This window comes from Psammomys obesus, unplaced genomic scaffold (genome assembly GCF_907164565.1).
Source record: "Psammomys obesus unplaced genomic scaffold, mPsaObe1.curated_primary_1811, whole genome shotgun sequence".
NCBI lineage: Eukaryota > Metazoa > Chordata > Mammalia > Rodentia > Muridae > Psammomys > Psammomys obesus.
Genome location: NW_026591086.1, coordinates 13,212,860 through 13,232,358, shown reverse-complemented (window position 1 = coordinate 13,232,358; position 19,499 = coordinate 13,212,860). Strand labels below are relative to the sequence as shown.

The window sequence follows — 19,499 nt, the reverse complement described above, 5'->3', positions numbered from 1 at the left end:
TGGAGAAAAGCTGTCAGACCCAGCCAGGCGGGGCAAGCCCACCGTCGCCCTGGAAACCAGCTCGGCCCTGGCTTCATCCTTTCTTCTCTCACTTAATATCTTGAGGCCTTCGGTTTCCTCACCTGTAAGGGAGAAATAATAAACTCAGCCCGAACTGAGTGACGGTGAGGTCACGCTGTGGGGAAGTGCTTTGTAAGCAGAAACTGCTCACAATGAAAGGTCTTACTGTCTTTTCTAGCTGGGATTCCATTCTGCCTCCCTCAGCGTTTGGCCTGGGAAGTGTGTGGGGGCACAGTGGTTCTGAGCTGCCTACTTGTTTGTTTACATTTTCACCACTAGTTTTCGATTAGTGCCTCCTTTGGAGATTCATTGTCCACTAGAAGTTATCAGAAAGCCAAACCGATTCTTGTCTCTGGAACTGAGTTCTTCTCCATCTGGCTCCTTGGGTGCCCAGGATGTTGACCAGGATGTACCTATCCCTCTGATGATGGCGTGGAGGAAGTGGCCTGATTCATCCACTCACCCTACTGCTTAAGGGGCCTGGGGGTTTCGGAGTGGTGGAACGAGCAGGAGAAATACGTCACTGTGAACCTCAGCAAGGCTCAGCTGTCCACCTGGGAGGTCGCCGTGTTGGCAAGAAGCGTGTGGGTGTCCTGGTGCCTGAGTCATGGGTAGCTTACACTTTCCCATGACTTCAAAGCTCAACATGCACAGGACACGGCTCCCTGTTCGGTGCCCTTAGGCTACTCTGGAGAGGGCGAAGTGAGGTACCCAAGATAGAAGTTGGCTGAGTGGATAAACCCGCACCCGAGGACACTCATCTAGTTGAGCAGACTGGGACATCAGCTCATGGCATGACTACTAAGGAACCTGAGCGGGGTTGGGGGAAGGCATTACATCATCACTCTTATTGTTATTCACTTATCAGATGATTATTAATTATACTTCAGTGAAAGGCTTGCACTCATTATGAGCATGAGCTCATTAGGCTGTACAAGGCCCAGAGGAGGACAAGGACCAGCCGACAGCAGTTCTCTCTTGAGCAAGCTTGAGGCTCGGGAAGCCTGCCATCTGGCCACCTGCCTTTCTCTGTCTGGCCAGCGGCTACTTCTCTTTTTGGGTAAGAAGGCAATTCAGCCCATGTATAGTGGACAAGGCACATCTCCCACCCTGATAGCTGGAGTTTGCAGCTCTTCCTTTAGGTTCATGGGCTCAAAAAAGATCAAAGAAGAAGGAAGAGAGCATCATGGGAGTCCAAGGAGCAGCAGTAGGTAGGTGAGTGTTATTTTTCTAATTTATTTTTTTTATTATATTTGTGTTTATTTGCTATGTACACGCGTGTGCATGTTCGTGTGTGTGCCTGTGTGTGTGCATGAGTGTGGAGGTCAGACATCAGTGCTGGCAGCCATTTTGTAGTTACTATTCCCTTCGTTTTCTGAGACAGGGCCTCTTGCTGGAGCTCACCGATTCAACTAAGCTGGCTTGGCCAGCATGCCCCAGGCCTCTTTCCATCTCTACTTCTCTGCTGTTGCTGTGGTGACAAGTACACACGGCCACATCTGGCCTTTCATGTGGATGCTGGGCTGCTCAGGACCACCTCGAGTCCTCGAGCAGTGTTTCATGGGCTTCACCAACTGGGCCATCTCCCCAGAGCCAGGATATGAATTTTAATGGTGTCCCGTGGATAGTTGATATTTCTGACTGGCAGGGGCAATGGGGAAGGGGCTTGCTGAGGTCACAGAGCTGGCCTGGACTGAGACAGGAAGGGTGGGCAAGGTGCCCAAAGGCTCAGCTGCTGAGGGGGATTTTACAGATTGTCAGACCACAGTGGAAGGCAGATCGGAGCTAAGAGGATGATGGGTAGGTGATGGATGGGACCATGCCTTGACCTGCTTAGCTGTGCAAACCTCTTGCCTTGTATTTAAACCTAAATGTAAGGACCCAGTGTGTAAGATCTTCCTGTTAGGACCCTGAAGATGGACTTGGAGGTCGGGGGCGCTGGACCTCCATGTTCATCTTCCTGATGTGGCCACGCTGAATTCACCTTTTTGCTGCTTCTCACCATTGCTTGGGCTGTGGCACACAGAGAGCAGGTCTGCCTTGTTAGGGTTGCTGGGGTGGGGCTGGGACTCTAAACGTTCTAGTGGTGCCTTACTGAACAAGATGAGCAATCCCACAGCAGCCACACCAGCCTCACCACAAAGTTAATAAAACCTGAAGGCAGTGGAAAAGAAGCAAAGCAGAAACCTCAGGCAATAAGGGGCTTATCTCAAAAGAAATCAGAAGTTAGTTGAAAGCACTGCCTGCTGAAAGGCCCTTGAGAGAGGCAACCAAGTAAAGCCCCAGTTAGTTGCCCTGTGTTGGTGAGTCAGGGGCCTTGTCCTATCAAGGTCGGGCTTTGCTGTAGGGAGGTAGGGGGTCCCTACCTTCTTCCACACTCCTTACTCAGTGAGGCTTGTAGTGATGTAATCTTGGAGAGACAAATCCCAGTTTCCTCAGCTCTGGAGCTGATAAACACCAGCCCCCAAACCGGCACCACTCACAGGCCATGATTAGCATGCTCTGGAATCCAGTTAGCAATGTGGTCAAAGGCACAAGGACAAACTCATTTCCCAGTGCTATTGTGAGCAGCCGGAAGCACCTCTCGTTGGAGTTTAACCCAGCGCAATCAGCGTTATCTCCGTTCACGTCTTTATGGATTCAGCTAGACCACAGCAGCACCTGGCCAGCCTGACCTCTGTCTACTGCTGCTCAGAAGCCCCAGGCATGCCATTCATGGCAAATTCCAGAGAGGCAAGACTCAGCAAAAGGCACAGTGATGTACTTCTTACTGGTTAAGAATGGAAGGCTCTCATTCTCCCAAATTATGTGATTCAACATTGAAATGGTTGAGCTTTAAGAAAAAAAAAAATGCTAGTGGAAACAACTGACTTTTCTAATCAATGACACATGTACGTTAACAGGAATAGTCTCACACACACATACAAAGATAAAGATTTCATACAGAAAATTCAATTCAATGCATTGATGGTCCTCTGCGCATATAAGTGTAATATAGGTTTGCACAAATGCTTTCACTTACAATTGTTTGAATGAATTAAGTACATTAAAAATATAAATTTGAATCAAATATTTGTAGAAATCCATGCTCCCAAAATAGGTGAAGTTTGGATTTGGAACAGAGGAGAACAAGGAGAGGTAATTCAATGGTGAAGGAAAAGGTGTGAGGTCATAGAGGACTTTACATTTAACATTAGAGAGCTTGAATTGGCCAAAGGGACATAATCAGGATTGCATCTTAGAATAGTCACAGCTGCAGTGTGAATGATGGATCTGGGCAGGGTGAAGGGGAGGACGAGGAGGAGGGAGGCAGACCGATCATTAGGATGTGTCAAGACACTTGTAGGTGAGAGATGATGTAGCCAGAACTAAAGCCACAGCTCTGTAGCAGGAAAGTGAAAGGGTCAACCAAGAGAGGCAGAGGGGCCACAGGGTAAGGCTATTGATCAGATGGGCTGGAGGGACTGAGGACAAAGGAAAAGTGATGCCAGGGACAGTGAAGTCGATGGAGTTCCCCTTACCAGGGCAGGAGATGTTGACTAGGAGTGTAGGACACAGATGCTGAGCTAACACACCTTGAGTCTAGATTTGAACCCTTACAAAGAAGCTCAAGTCAAAAACACATTAACTCAGTACAGCACATAGTAACGGGTAAGCAGCTGGTGTGTGGTGGCACACGCCTTTAATCCCAGTGCTCTGGGAGGCAGAGGCAGTAGGAGTTCAAGGCCAGCCTGGTCTACAGGCTAGTCCTAGGGCAGCCAGGGTGAGGGAGAAAACCTGTCTGGAAAAACAAAGCAAAACAAACAAGCAAAAACAACACAAAACAAACAAACAAAAGTGAAAGAAAGAAAGAAACAGACCTGTTCTTCATTGGAGCCTACTGCGCTTGCCAACAACCAACCCAATTGTAAATGGGGCTATCAATGCTTTAAGGAAGGCATGCAGCTTTGGGAAAACAGGAGGAGATATCTGATGATATTCTATATTTCCTGGAGGATGAAAGTGACTGTTTAGGGAGTGGCTGGTTTCAGGGAGCTGGAAAGAGAAGAAAACATGCAGGATAACTCCAGCATGGAGTGCAGGAGAGGGATTTGACAGGAGGCTGCGAACACTGGAGAGACAACCCAGGCAGGTCAGGTGGGCGACATCTATTGGTTGGTAGATAGTGCCATGCACTCACCATATGGTAAGCTCTGTGTGTGTTGACTTCACAGGCTGTGTGCCCGCTGGATGAGGCGAGCCAGGAATCTTCATTTACAAGTTTGCTCCTGGAAAACATAGACAAAAAAAAAACCAAACCACAAAACAAGGAAAATGTCTTTATGTTGTCCTCAGCTACAAAGTGTTCTTGGAAACCTAATAAAATTGCATAGATCCTGCAGAGACAAGGTTTATAGAGCCAACTGAGAGACCAGTCTCAAATTCCATCCAGGAATAAGGATGAGGGCAATTTCCTCCTAAACTCCTGGCATCTTCACCAACCAAAGCATCAGAAAACACCCACCCCTTGGAATCGATTCTGGATTCTCCCGGGATTCCAGGCCAAGGTTCAATTAAGGCTACATTTGTCTTACACTGTATTACTTTTAGGACAACATTATTGTATTACATGTTTGAATTCCACTGAAGTTAGGTCGGCCGGTGAGAGAAATCAGAATATTAAATACCCAGTTTATTCGCCTCTTAAGGCACATTGCAATAACGGACTATTGCTGTTACCTTGGATGTGCAGTTGCTTCGTGCATTTGCATTCCCTGCCTGGCCTGCTTAGTCATTTGAACTTCTGTGATCTAAGTGTTTGGTTTTTGCAACCTTCCCAGGAGACCCACGAGAGAGTGGTATAAAGCTGCTGCCCTTGTCTGCGCCCAGGACTTGACATCTCGCAGTTTTAATGATTACTCATTCCCGCACGGACCATCTGGGATTATCAGGGTTACCTGGATTAGCAAGGTTACTAGCTTTATCCTTCTAGGAAACCTACAATCTTCTTGAGTACAGAGATCACAATATATATATTTATTTGTGTGTGTGCATGTGTATATATGTGTATATATATTTTTATATATATACACATGTATATATATGTATATGTATACATGTATACATGTATATACACGTGTATATATGTGTATATATATTTTTAAAAGAATTCATAGAATACCTGGTTCCACTCCTTTCCATAGTAACACTTCAGCAATGATGCAATACAATACTGCTGATGTAGGTTCATCTGTCCTAGCAAATGCACAGCTCTGATATGGGCTTGCTGATGTGTGTTTAGACATGGTCTCAGTGTGTAGTCCTGGTTGGCCTATAACTCGCCATATAGACCAGGCTGGCCTCGAACCCATAGAGATCTGTCTGCTTCTGCCTCTTCTTTGCTGGAATTACAGGCATGTCCTGCCATGCCCAGCTGACTGGGATGCCCAGCCTCTTGTGGGCTTGTGATGGGAAGAAAGTGCATAGAATAGCTTTGCACCCTCCTCTCGATTTGTCTGTGACCCTAAAGTCTCTTTTAAAACCCTCTGAATTGTTCTTTGGGATACTGCATGGCATCTACCGAGAACTCACTTTCTTACTAGCCAATCTGTCCTCTAAGTGCCTCAGGGCATTTGTTCTCTTTGATCTTTATAAGGCAATGCTAGTTATTATTAGACCTGATATATATATATATATATATATAATGATATACATATATCATTATATGTTGATCTTGATTTTTTAACAAACCTACTTTATTTAAGGTTATTAAATGCTTCTATCTCCCTTCCAACCCCCCAACCCTGGGTAGGAAGGAAAGAAGGTTAGTGGGGACAGAGAGCAGAGTTCTCTCTGCTACTTTCCCGCTGGGTGGGGTCGTAGGATTCCTTTGGAAGCAATACCAATATCAGTCGTCCAGAAATCCAGAAGTCCAGGTAGCCAGCAGATCGGCAAGCAGCAAATGCAGCAGCAGGACGACCCAGCATCGAGCAGTCCTCCTCAAAGCAGCTGTGCCTTCTTCCTCTGGGCTGTCATGTTTATACCCCTCAAAGTCCTCAGAATTCAACTAATTCTACCTGGCAAAGATCACACCCTGCGGTGAGACACTTAACAGGTGTGGACATACTAAACCCACCCCAACTTGAAATTTTAACAAAAACATGTTTACATATCATAAACCAAAGCAGCCACAACAATTACATGTTATACCCGTTAAATAAGGACAATTACAAAGATACCACTTGCTGAGATGACACAGTGGTAAAAAGCAAGGCTAAGGTTGAAAGCCTAGTCTATCTGAGCCCCCAAAATAATGATATGCTTCTCATCACTTTTGGACACTTAACCACAAATAAGCAAGCCAACAAATATTTCTCTTTTTCTAATTAAAAAAATTTCATTTTATTAGTCACTGTGTATGCGTGTTTTGCTTGCAGGTATGTTTGCGCAGAAGTCCCTGGATTCTCTGAGAGTGGGTTACAGACAGTTAGGAGCCTCCAAGTGGATGCTGGGAATTGAACCTGAGTCCTCTGGCAAAGCAGCCAGTATTCCTAACCACTGAACCATCTCTCCAGCCCCATTCCTTAATTATCTAGAGGCTGAATAATTGGATGTCAGTGAAGTCTTCAAGCTCGCTTTTGATTTCTAGAACACTTGATGAAATTTTCATATTTCTTGTCATGGATGTTGGAATTTGGCAGACAAGCTCGGCTATTCATGTGCCTAAGGACTGATGAATGATGCAGTGTTACAGGGCATACAATGGGATTTTACTGGCCTGTTGGATGAAAGCCGTGGAACCGAATTTTAATATTTCACCCTATACAGTCAGCGTTTCTCTAATCCCTGCATAGAGCCCAGTATTGTGCTAAGCAAATCGAAGCTATTCATTTGCTCAACACCCATCAGTACCCTACGAAGTAAGTTTCTACTCTGAAACAATGGCTATCATGCCCTGTCACACTTACTGAGCCATGAAGTGGGTAAGTTGTCCTTTGACCCCCTTCTACACAGCTAACAAGCATTGTAGCTAAAATTTGATCTCATGACTAAAATCATTCAAAAATTCTTCCAGTCCACTGAGTTACTGCAAGCCAAGTTTCTTCTGGAAAACGCCAGCAGAAGTGACATGCGGACAGGAGTGAAGACCTGTCTCTTTAAGGCCCTCCCCCACCTTATTTAATGGTATCTTTATATTCACCGTACCTCCTTATATTGAAGTTTCTTGCAAGCACAGTCTTCCAGCTTTAAAAGAATTTTATTTTCCCCTCGTCTCTCATCATTACATCAGAGAAGAGCATCTTGTCATGTAGCTGGTCGCTAGAGTTGCCTTTTCCAGGTTCTAGATTAAAGCCAATGTATAATGAATAGTATTTACAGTCTGGGGTAGGCGGAGAAACAATTCAAGGAGCTGTGAAACATCTTCAGAGGCCTGTGCAGGAGGGACTCTGGGACTGGCCTGCAGCAGGAAAGTTCTAGAGCCTGGCATATACGATTTCTTGGGTAACACATGCAGGGCCCGGGGCTGTTTGTCAGAGGGAACAGGAAAGGGCCGTTATCAATGGTGGGAGACATTTTGGCAACATGGAACCATGACATCAGGTCTGAGCCTGCCTTTTCCCTGTGGTTCATTTCCAGGAATCTGATCCAAAGATAGATTTAGACAGACGTTGTGTAGAGACTTAGACGTCTGTAATACCAAGGAGGTAGGAGGTGAACCGTTTAATAGCTGGACAATGGAAATCCACGTCAATCCCCTATGATGTACCCATAAAACAGGATGGTACATTAACAACTTCCTGTTGTACAAAAATATTTAATGACCTGGGAAAATGCTTTTAATTTATTTTAAGCTCTTTAATTAAAATTTTATTACAGTTCCATTTATTCTCTCTCCCTGTGTGTGTGTGTGTGTGTGTGTGTGTGCTTGTGTGTGTGTCACACTGAACATATAGAGATCAGAGGACAACTTGCAGGATTCAGTTCTGTCCTGCTACCAGGTGAGTCCTGGGGATTGAACTTGCTTTTGTAACAAACCTTCTCCTGTAATGACCCACCATCCCACTAATCTATGAATTCGAGAAGGGATGAGTGTATTCATGACCCAGTCACCTCTCAAATATCACAGTCTTGTCATTCTGGGGATTGCATTTACAACACAGGAAGTTTAAATGGCTTGTTCTAGCTCAGTAAGGCCAAAATACAGCCCATTATTTTAATTCATTTACTAGGTCTACCACATTTCTTTTCTGTAGATTCCACACACCTCAAGTTTTTACTGTACTTCAGTTTTGTTTTTGAGGAATGAGTTTATTTTTGTTCAGAGTTAGAGTTTCTTGCTTCTTAGATTTTTGCTAATGCCTTCCCATGATTCTTTGAACAGATTGCTTTGTATTTCCCATCTCTTTGGCCTGATATCTACTTTGGACAAAGCTACTTTGTATAATGCTACACGTGGAGTTTGCGTGCCCCTGAATGCCCACACGGAAGGCCTAACCTTGTCTACCTCAGAACATAACTGCGTTTGGGAGAAAGGCGATGAAAGAGGCCATTTAGTTAAAATGTGGACGTTGATGAGAGAGCCTGATCCAACAGGACTTTGTCCTTACAAAAAGAGGTTAGGATGAAGGTCCAGAGTGAAGACCATGTGAAGGAATAGGCTCCCCTTGATGAGCCAACGGTGGGGCTCAATAAGAAACCTTTCTTACCTCGATCTTGGACTTGAAGCCTCCAAATTGAGAGAAAATACATTCCTGTTGTTTCAACTACTCAGCAGCTGATGTTCTGTTGCCATGGCTTTATGAAATATTTAGCCCTTCTTGTGCACTGAATTCTTCAGTAGCAAAAACATTGTTAGACGGAGTGTTTTAAAAACAACACTATAAGCTGGTCACCTTGGCTCACGCCTGTAATCCCAGCACTCTACAGGGAGAGGTAAGTGGATCTCTTGTGAGTTTGAGGCCAGCCTGGTCTACAAGTGAGTCCAGGACAGCCAGGGCTACACAGAGAAACCATGTCTCTGGGAGAAAAAAAAAAAGCAAAAGCAAAAGCACTATATGTTACTGAAGGCTACCTTTTGGCCCATATTATATGCTAGGCACTATTTTAAATACATCACATTTTTTATTATTATATCCTTCCACCAGCCCCTCAAGGTGGATATCATGGCTGCTAGTCTAGATAATGAATGAGTCCAATTCAGAGAGATCGGTGCTAGCAAAGGACACGCAGCTAGGGAGGGGTGGAGCTGAGGCTCAAAAGTAGCTTCTGTGGAGTGTGTAGGGTCATGGAGAAGCTGAATGACATCAACTGCAAATGGAAATTACCCAGAATTGCCAAGCCCTCCCAGTGAAAAAATGAGGAACATTTTTCCTGAGGGCCTGAGCCTGGTTCTCAGCATTTACTCTGCAATCGCAAGCTGCTCGTCTGGCGGCCACGGCAGGGTCCTCGGGTCATCCAAGAACTGCCATGCCATTTCACTCTAACGACACCAGACACCCCGTGCTCACATTCTCAGTTGTTTTATTGATTTTCATATACCTTGAATCAGATTTCTTTTTCAGTTCAGAATTAAGAAGCACTGAATGAGAATTAATAGAGGGCTTGGGCTACAAAAACAGGCTTTGAAATACAATCACCCTGAATTATAGAAGCTTGTCTTTTTTTTTTTTTTTTTTTTTTAACTAGGCAACTTTAGTGAGGACATTCTTTCCTGGGGGGTTTGGTTCCTTTGTCTTTAAAGATTTATTTTAAGTTATGTGTATTGGTGGGGGAGGTGGTGTGTATGTGTGTGTGTGTGTGTGTGTGTGTGTGTGTGTGTGTGTGTGTGTGTCTGGTATGTGTACATCCATGCAGGTACCTGCAAAATCCAAGAGAAGGCATCACACACACACACACACACACACCCCGGAGCTGCAAGTTTAGGCAGCTGTGAGCCATCTCCCATGGTGCTGGGAACCTATGTGTGGGGGTGAGCCATCTCTCCAACCCCATTCCTTGCCTTTAAAATGGAGTTTATTGCACTACTTGCTTCGAGGTGGCTGTGATGGCTAAATGTAGGAATGCATATAAAATACTCCCTACCGGGCCTAGACTGAGGCAGCTTCATAGTGTCAACTCTAACAGAAAATAAAAGGAGAGTAGGGAAAAGGAACGGATGGTGAGAAGACCCTTGTACGCAGAGAACAATGACCACCATGAAAAAAACAAGTCAAGTGACTTTTTAACCAGGAGCATTTGACCAGAAAGTTCCAGAGACTCATGTCTTTCTTGAACTGGCCCCAGATCACATTTACTGGTTTTTCCAATGACGTCTTAACAGCCTTATCATTCCATCAGCTCTGGATAAATGGCATTGGCTTTGAAAGTTACAGTCGGGTATAGTTGCTAAACAGTAATGAACCTATGAAAGACAGCCCAGAGCAAGTTTCGCCCTGAAAGTTCTAGACGCTGGCCTCCATCAACAATGGGAAACCTCAGCCCCTGGAGAGCATGTTAAACTTTACCTTATGATGTCCGTCTCTGCCAGGATTAACTGCATTACCTGCTCGCAGAAGTGCAGCGTATTTGTGACAGACCAGCTGTGTTGATGCCACCGTCATAACAACACCCAACTGGGTTCAGGAGGGCTCCTCTCAGATCTCCCAGAACACATCCCTGCCAGCTGCTGCTTCTTGCTTTTCTTACCTTCCTGCTCTGTCAGCACCAGTGTGGTTTTCTCCTCTGCCCCTTTCCAGGGGTGAAGGGGGCGGGGGAAGGCTTCATGACTGGCGAAGGGGGCACGATGCTGTTCTGATGATCATAAGTACCTGTGCCTTACTATGGGCATGTGGGTAAACATTTGGGTGTCACTCTGAGGCCTTCAAGCTGCTTTGTGGGGCAGGATGGAGGCTGATAGAGTTTCCTTGGTTTTTTCTTCTCTTGCTTTTTTGTTTTATTTATTAGTACGTATTAATTATACATGATAGATTTCATTATGACATTTTCACACGTGTATATAATGCTGTTTTATTTTCCTCTGCCTTTTATCCAGAAGAACTTCAAACTGTATATTCGGAATAAACAAATTCCAGAAAAGGGAACTATGGTGTTTGATCTGATCGCCTCAAATGCCATCAAACAAAAGCATCCTTACTCAGCTTTGGGAGTCATAGCTTGGGGACTACAAGTCAGATTTAGGAAGGCTCTCTTCCATGAGTCATTTAATTTCCTCTTTTCTTCTACTTTTTACTTACCTAGAGAAAGTAATTCATTTATTTTAGGATTGGAAGGTTTGAGAGTTGTCCTTCAAGTAAAACATCAAGGAAAGAGTAGCATTTCATGAAAAATAATAAATAATATTTCAGTCTACAAAAATAATTTGCAAGAAATTTATATGAGGTTACATGTTTCATGTCATCAAATATGCCCTACCCAACTTTTTTTTTTTTAAATCAAGTGATGAGCAAAGCATTGAGGATTTGATGTTTGATTCACATCTGTCAACAGCAGTATGTCAGACGTATCAGACTTGTGTCCAAAATCCCCAAGCACGGGCATTGATTGCCCAGGAAAAGAAAATAAATCCCTCGCTCCCCCATTTTCAAGCTGAGTTAAGAAAGTAATGTGTAACTCATCCAATTCAGAGAACGAGCATAGAGAAACTAGAAAGCATGTAGGTCCCGACTGCTAGCTCTCAGCATGGAACGTTGGCTTAAGAAACAAATAGCAAGCAAATAGAGGACTCTGGAGCCATGGACTGTGGTCCACATTTCGCTCTTTCTTAGCGCATCTTGGCTTTTGTCACTGTTGCCAGTGTGTAAGATCACATCTTCCAGGATGCAGATTTATATGTTGCAAATGCAGCACTCTGTTTCTTCCCTCCATAACTCATGTTGAAACTGTGTCCTAACTGTAACAGCATTGGAAGGCACAGATTTGGAAAATCATAACTAGGATTAGATTTCTGCACAAAATGGCTTGATTTTGAGGGTTGTTTGTTTGTTTGTTTGTTTTGCACTTCTACCCTCAATCATATAAGAACTGCTGGCCCCCCTCTATATGACAAAGCATTCAGGGTGACACCTTGGAAACACAGTCAAACCGTCACTAGATAATGAAACAACAGCACCTTAATCTCAACCTTGCCAGCCTCCCCCAGAACTGTACGAAACAAATTTCTGTGCTGCATGAATTCCCAGCCTCAGGTATTCTGGTATCTCCCCCTAAACAAACTAAGACAGTGTTTAATTCTCCTCATGTACCAGAGTTCTCCTGCCATCCTGCTGTAGTCTCTGGTGGAGTTGCAAAGTTCCCCATAAGAAAAGGTATACAACAGATACCATGTCCCAGTATGTGCCAGACAGGGCAGCTGGCATTTATAAACACTATTCAGTAAATACTAAAGAAGATGTGTTCTTCCTACATATGAAAATCTCAAGTGTCTAGGCTGGAGAGATGGCTCAATGGTTAAGAGAGCGCACACTGCTCCTGCAGAGGGACCAGGTTCAGCCCCCACCACCCACACCAGCCAGCTCACTACCACCTGTGCTCTGGATCCGGTGTATCCAGCACCCTCTTCTGAACTCATACGCACATACCCACACATAGACACACACATATACACATAATTTAAAATAATAAAAATATTTTAAAGCGTCAGATGGTGTGGCTGGAGATACGGCTCTGCAATTTACAAGCACTTGTTGCTCTTGCAGAGGACCTGGGTTTGGCTCTCAGCACTCACGGGGTAGCTCAGAACCAGCTGTAATTCCGGTTCCAGGAGATCTGATGCCCTCTTCTGGCCTCTGTGGGCACCAGGCACATACATGATACATATAGATATATGAAATCAAAACATGCATACATATAAATTAAAAGTAAAATAATCTTTGAAGGAGTATTGTCTCAGAAAAATCAAATAGTAACTTGTTGAGGATAATGTGACCGGCTAAGTTGGTAAGACAGGGGTTTGGCCCTAGGATTCTAATTCCAATACTCATGCTGATTTGAGAAATAAACGCTACAATAGCCTATATGCCTCCATTTCAGAGTCTTCTGAAGAAACAAACTCTTGGACACAGTGAAGCTCTTTGCCTAGAATTCAAGTAAGTATTGAGCCCCCTGGAAGTTGGTCCCAAAGCAAGCCCAAACCCTTTCAGGAAACAGCTTTGAAGCTATTTTGAAGATGCTGGAAAGGGGCTGGGTTAGAAAACTGTCTAGAAATGTTGGTAGGAAATAAAAGTATTGGTTAAGTAACTTTTATTTCTCATGTAGGTGTCATAGGCAATATCGTGCTCAAACTTTCTTCTGGCTGACATACACACATTAAAAAATCATACCTATTTATGGGGAATCATATGATACAGGAAACCACATGACACTGCAATACAGGCCTACGTTGCGTAATGTTCAAATCATGCTAAGCACATTTAGCTCTTCAAACCCCTGTCGTCTTCTTACAGTGAAAACGTGAGGGAGATGACAGCCGGCATCCCCCAGCTGCTGTGTCCCCACAGACACGCTGATGTGAATATAGCTAGTCACACACACCAAACCCCTCCCACGGGCTCTGAAGAAGTCGGAGCGTGAATGGAAGTTCCAGGCGTGGGGGCGGGGGTTGGGCCAAATGTGCGTTAAAGGTTCTCCAGGGTTGACTGAATAACTAGAACTTTACAAGAATGGAGAGTCGGAATGTTGCACATCCAGACTTACCCAAATTATCTCTAATAGCCACTCATGGCCCACTTACCAGTCTGACCTAGCGCTCCCGTGACTACCACGTGACCCCCTCTGGTAAGCATTAACAGACTTGCACCAACGCCAAAGCAATGGGCGGGCGTAAGCAGACAATGCCCGAAACAGGCAGCCTCGGTCTCCCCGACTCGCCGTTCACCCACCTACCGTGTGTTTCTACCAACGTACTTGAAAATGCCTCGATTTTATTTTGCTCTCTGATTATAAAACTTCATGAAACTGCTACTGCGTTGAAACATGGTATTTGAGACTACTTGGTTCTGAGCTCCTGGACCATGGTCAGTCATACTTAGCTCCAGAATAAACTACCCCCTATTCCCTTTGGAGTGAGAGCCGTGTTTGACGCCAGTGCAGGTTTGACACCTTAGAACCTGGCTTTGGTATAACAGTGAGAGGACTTGCAGACAATCCCCTCCCCCAGTCCTCTGCAATACAAAGTTGTGGGGAGACTCTCCCAGCCAGGCAAGAAAAGGGGTATATAAGACCAGGCTTGTGCCTTTAAACCCGGCACCAGGTCTCTGTGATAAGACCCAGTGCGACTCAGATTCCTGCTACTAGCTACAAGCCATCTACATCATCTCCACCAGTGGGGGTTAGGGGAGGAGGAGGGAGGATCAATATTGTATATCCCATTCTAGATGAAAAACAAACCAAACGGAAAGACAGTGAGTTACTAAAAGTCTAAGGGACTTGACTACAGCCACAAAATAAATTATTGAACAGTAGTAGGCTGGGCACCAGAAACCAAACTTCCCATTCCTGATTTCGAAAACGTTCTTTTTGACACTGTAGTCTCTTTCTTCTAAACTGCTTTATGAGCACAGATCAGGCACTTCTTGCTTGAGGACACAAGTTTCCGTAAGTTTTAATCACTCGAACGACAACAATGGCTTACTGCTTTTGAGATTGTTAACTTTCAGAAATTTTAGAGTTGGAGATGCCAGCTTTGGGACTGGATTTCCCTTAAACAGGCTTTTATTGTTATGACCCTGTTTATACAGTCTCATCCAGTGAGGACTCTGGCTGTAGGGCATTGGGCTGAGGACTGACTGAGAGCCACCCAGGTGGTTGACAGGAAGAAGACAGTGCCCAGAGGGCCACAGACAGCCCCTTCTCTTGAGGCAGTAGCTGGAAACAGTTTTCCCAAGGCCCCATGTCTTATTGGGGGTATTGAAATGGTCGGATTGTTACAAACAAGGAAGAGTAAGACAAAATTAAATGCAAGTTTAATTTTGGTAACTGGGAATTCTGAATAATACAGGAAAAGAGAAAGAGCTGGTCTCTCAAGCCCCGAGTCCCCCTTGTGATGGATGGAGCATGGGTGCTAGAAACGGAGCTCGCACTGCTAATGTGTTATTACCAGTGCTCTCTCTGGTGAAAGGGAGAATGATGTTGGCCAGAAAGCCAGGATATCACCCCTTCCCTTCCTTGGGTCCTACCTTCCAGCAGAAAGACCCTAGTCTGGGTTCTTTTCCTCCAGGAGATTCCTCCCAGACAGACCCTTGATCTATTAGATCTATCCTATCCCGAACATTAAGTGACAAACGAGCTTAATGAGATGGTCCGATGCTGTATTGTATTAGGGTCCTCCAGAGAGACAGAGCCAATACAAGAGATGCTATGAGAGACGGTGACAGAGATACACAGAGATTCATTATGGGCAAGTGCCTGGCAAGTGCCAAGTTCTAAAGAATCAGTCAGTGAGCTGGAGACCTGGGTCTCACTCCAGGCTACGAAGACCAAGTTTAATTCCACAGGAAGATAAGCTTTTTCTGGTTGTTGTTGTTCGTTTGGCCTTCAACTCATTGGATATGGTCGCCTCACGTCGGAAAGGTGCAGTGAACTGACTGCGTGTATCCTCCCAAATCAGCATCTTGAAAATGCAGCATCTGGAGGTGGGGCTTTGAGGGGCAGCTGGGTCATGTCGACAGAGTTCTCACAAGCATGGTAAGTGTCCCTCTCTCCGGGAAGTGTTCAGAGAGAACCGCCTCTTCTCTATGCCGTGGAAGTCAATCATGCAGGCTCCTGATCTCAGACTTCAACATCCAGAATCTGAGATCTCCACCTGTGCTGTTTGTTCCAGAAGCAGAAACGGCTGAACTGCTGCAGGCTGCAGTGAAGAACCCAGAGCAAGCAAACCCATAGGATTAACATCCCAGAAGACACCCCAAGGCTCTGGGGCTCCACCCGCACCCATGCTCCATCATAAGGAGGATAGATGGGGCTTGAGAGACCAACTTTTTTTTTTCTTTTTTTCCCCTGTATCATTCAAGATTCCCAGTTACAAGCAATGGAAACTAAAAGGAGTTAAATTGTGCAGATAGGCATCTGTTGGCAGGATATCAAGTTACTGATAATAATGACAAAAGGGCTGGCAATGTGATTTAAAAATAAGAGAGCCAGGGCCAGCTTTTCAACACTACTGCCAACACACACAGCTCCCACCATTAAAGCCACACAGTGGCCATTGCCAAACCCCTTGCCAAGGCTCTATGAAAGTTTACCCTTTATCTGTCTTTGAGTCACACATTCAAGGGCCAGGAGAAGGGAGAGAAATACCTTTCCTTTCTGTGTCTTTTATGAGAGTTAGGGCTCCACCTCTCACTGACACATGGTCTGTGAGAGAAGATCTGCTACGTGGGGGATTGATTGGTCAGGCCTAGAATAAAGCCAGCTCAAGGCAAACAAGCCAGTTGGTAATCGTGGAATGGGGAATTATCATCGGGAACAGGAAGCAACATCTGAGAAACAGCAGTCAGTCCTCTGTTTTTTAGATGGGCTTTATCCCAAACAGAAATTTTGGAAAGAGTCTCCTAACCAATTAGCCCCCTGAGAAATACTTAGAGGCATAGGTTAAGTACCTAGTGTGATTCAAAAGCACAAAAGAGCCCTTGCAAAATAACTAGGCCTTCAGTGGAGGCTCCTTCTATTTGCATACTGTTTTCACTTAGCTGGAAAGAAAAGGGAGGAAATGCAGGTCCCTTGCTCTGTCTGAAGTTTGAAGTTTGTTTCCCACACTTGCTGGTGTGTGTGTGTGTGTGTGTGTGTGTGTGTGTGTGTGTGTGTGTGTAGGGGGAGTTTTGGGGGACCTCTAGGGCTAAACCCAGGGCCCGATGCATGGGCAGGCACACACTAAGCTAAATCTCCAGCCCTTATAGGTATTACTCCCTAGAAAAGATTCTTCACCTGTATAGAAACCTAATCCCTCTTTTTAAAAAGAAAAAGAAAAAAAAAAAATCTAAGGAAAACTACAGTCCCTTTCCCTGAAATGTGCATGGCTCCTGTTAAAAGATACAGTTTCAACAGATTTAGTTAAATGACCTAACTGGCTTCTTCCTGTGATCCCTGAGTCTGTGTGTGTCTCCTCTGAGGAGAGAGGTGAGCTTTGCTGGCCTTTCATGAGAACGGTGGACCGAAAGCAGCAGCATGGGGAAAGTGGACCTTCTCAGAAAGCCCAAGCAGAGAGCATCTCCTCACACCAGTAACACTAGCCCGCTTGGGCATTTGTCTACCGTCTCTCTCCTGGTTTCTCTGAGAGTCAGGAAAATAACAGTTTGATGATACAGAACTTGAGTCCAAGAGCCTGTGTGTTGGTCTTCTGGGGCCTCAGGGAGAAGCTCGGTGCAAACTCATTACTTCCCATAAAATTGATTTAGCTTTGCCCCAAACACTGAAAATTTTGTACAGCACTTGAGAAATGATAGAAACTCTCAGAAACTCAAAGGAATCGAACAAATTGAAATTTCATAACTTAGGGCCAGCAAGATGGCCCAGTGGATAAAAACCTAACTACATGAGCCTGAGGACCTAAGTTTGATCTCTGGAACCCATGTCTTTAAAAGAAGGGGAAAAAAGGTCTCTATTTGGCCACACATGTCTGTAACCCTAGCCCTCCTGTAGAGATGGGAAGTGAAGACCAGGAAATTGGCTGTCTGGACATATGTGGGTCAGCCAGCTCAGAATACATGGTGTGAAAACAAGGCAAAAAGCACAAGCCAACTGCCAAGAGTTGCCCTCTGACCCCCATGCAGACCATGACATGTGTGAGCCTGTGTTTACACACACAAGCAGGTCCATGTGCTGCCTGATCGAAGATGAAGAAATGTTAGGGTGGGCTTCAACCCAACATGACCAATGTTCTCATAAAAAAATGAAATTTCTAGGACTGCAGAGGTGGCCCAGCGGCTTACTGCTCTTGCATGGGACCTGAGTTCGGTTCCTAGCCTTACATCAGCAGCTCACATATAAGTACCTCTAAGTCAAGCTCCAGAGGATCCAGTATCCCTTCTTGTCTCTGTTGGCATGCACGAATACACACACACATACGCGCACACACATATTCACACACAGAAGCTGGGGATGACGCAAGGGGAAGATTCTCTCTCAAAGCTCCGCAAACACCATCGTCTCAAGCTCTCCGTCTCCTGCCTGAGCTGTGACACATGTTTTTGTTTCTAGGCCACCGGTCTGGTATCCTTTGTTACGAATGTTGGGATCAGTAAGCAGGCACTTCTACGGCCAGCCCCAAGGGACCTGACAAACCGGTTATCAGGCATCTGTGAAGACACCCTGACCACCTGGAATTACCTGCTCATGCCCTGGGTCACCCTATAAGAACTCCTGGTGCCCCCTCCCCCCCTCTTACTCTCTTACTCTCCTCTCTTTCTCTCCTCTTACTCTCTTCTTCTCTTTCTCTCCTCCTCTCTCTCTTTCTCTCTTTTTCTCTCTCTCTCTGCAACCCCCCTTCCCCTAATAAACCTCCCACGTGGAACCGATCTCGTGGTGTGATTTGTGAACCCGTGTGTAACCTCCACAGGCGCACAGGCTCACGTTTCCCAACATTCCTACGATTCCCAACATTGGTGCATTGGTCCTAACAACGAACACGCCAGGGAACCAGCACAATTCTCTGGGTCATCTGTGAAAACTGGGGACATTTCCACATTCCCGCATCCTCTCAGGACCCTGTGCCCCTCACTTAAGAGAAAGAAAAATAGCTCTTTTTGAGGGTACTCCATTGTTTTCATTGCCTTGCATTTCTTGTCGAATTTAGTCTTTAGTTCAAGTAAGTATTCAATTCTGTCTCTGTGTCACAGATGAGCAAATAGAGACAAGGATGGGGGGAAAATAAATAAATAAATAAATAAATAAATAAATAAATGAGGCTCCAAAGCCAATGTCTTGTCCACTCTTTCCTCTCACTTCCTCATTCAGCAGCAGGGAATTCAACCTTTCCAGTGTCCCTGACCTCTGGCCTTCCTCATTTTCTCCTCACTTTCAGCAGAAAGGAGGTGAGAGGCAGAGTACTGTCTACCTAGGAACCCCTGCTGCCTAGGCTCACCCTGCCCACATCTTACAGGGCTATTCAGGAAAACCTCGGCTAATTAAACTGACTGTACAGAATGCCAGGAAGCAATTAAAAACAACAACAGCAAAAAAGTTACAGGCTGTCTCATTTGCGCTGCGTTTTACTGCTTGCAAGTGTATATGAAATATAAAGTAAGCTGGAGGGCTTGGGGCAGATCTTGGGAGAGCTGCTTTAATGAATAAGTAAGTATGTTTTTGAAATTAGCTTCCTATTGTTAAGAACAAAATCCCCATGCGATCTTGAGAGTTGATGCTTTCTTATTCACGAAAACACTGTCCCTCCATTATCCGGCTTCCCCTGCTGGGACCGTGGTGGTTACTGAGAACTTCAGTTCAGAGAAATCCAGATACGACACCAT

At 45.1% G+C, this 19,499-nt stretch overlaps 1 long non-coding RNA gene across 2 annotated transcripts; it reads left to right on the top strand.

Moving 5' to 3' along the window:
• The first annotated feature begins 876 nt into the window (after positions 1 to 876).
• Positions 877 to 18,548, top strand: LOC129678668 (uncharacterized). 2 transcript variants are annotated; one of them, XR_008720430.1, is made up of 3 exons: positions 877 to 1,275; positions 13,069 to 13,124; positions 18,232 to 18,548. It is a non-coding gene; the product is annotated as an uncharacterized LOC129678668 (long non-coding RNA). The 2 variants fall into 2 exon arrangements; XR_008720431.1 differs by lacking the exon at positions 13,069 to 13,124.
• The last annotated feature ends 951 nt before the right edge of the window (positions 18,549 to 19,499 follow it).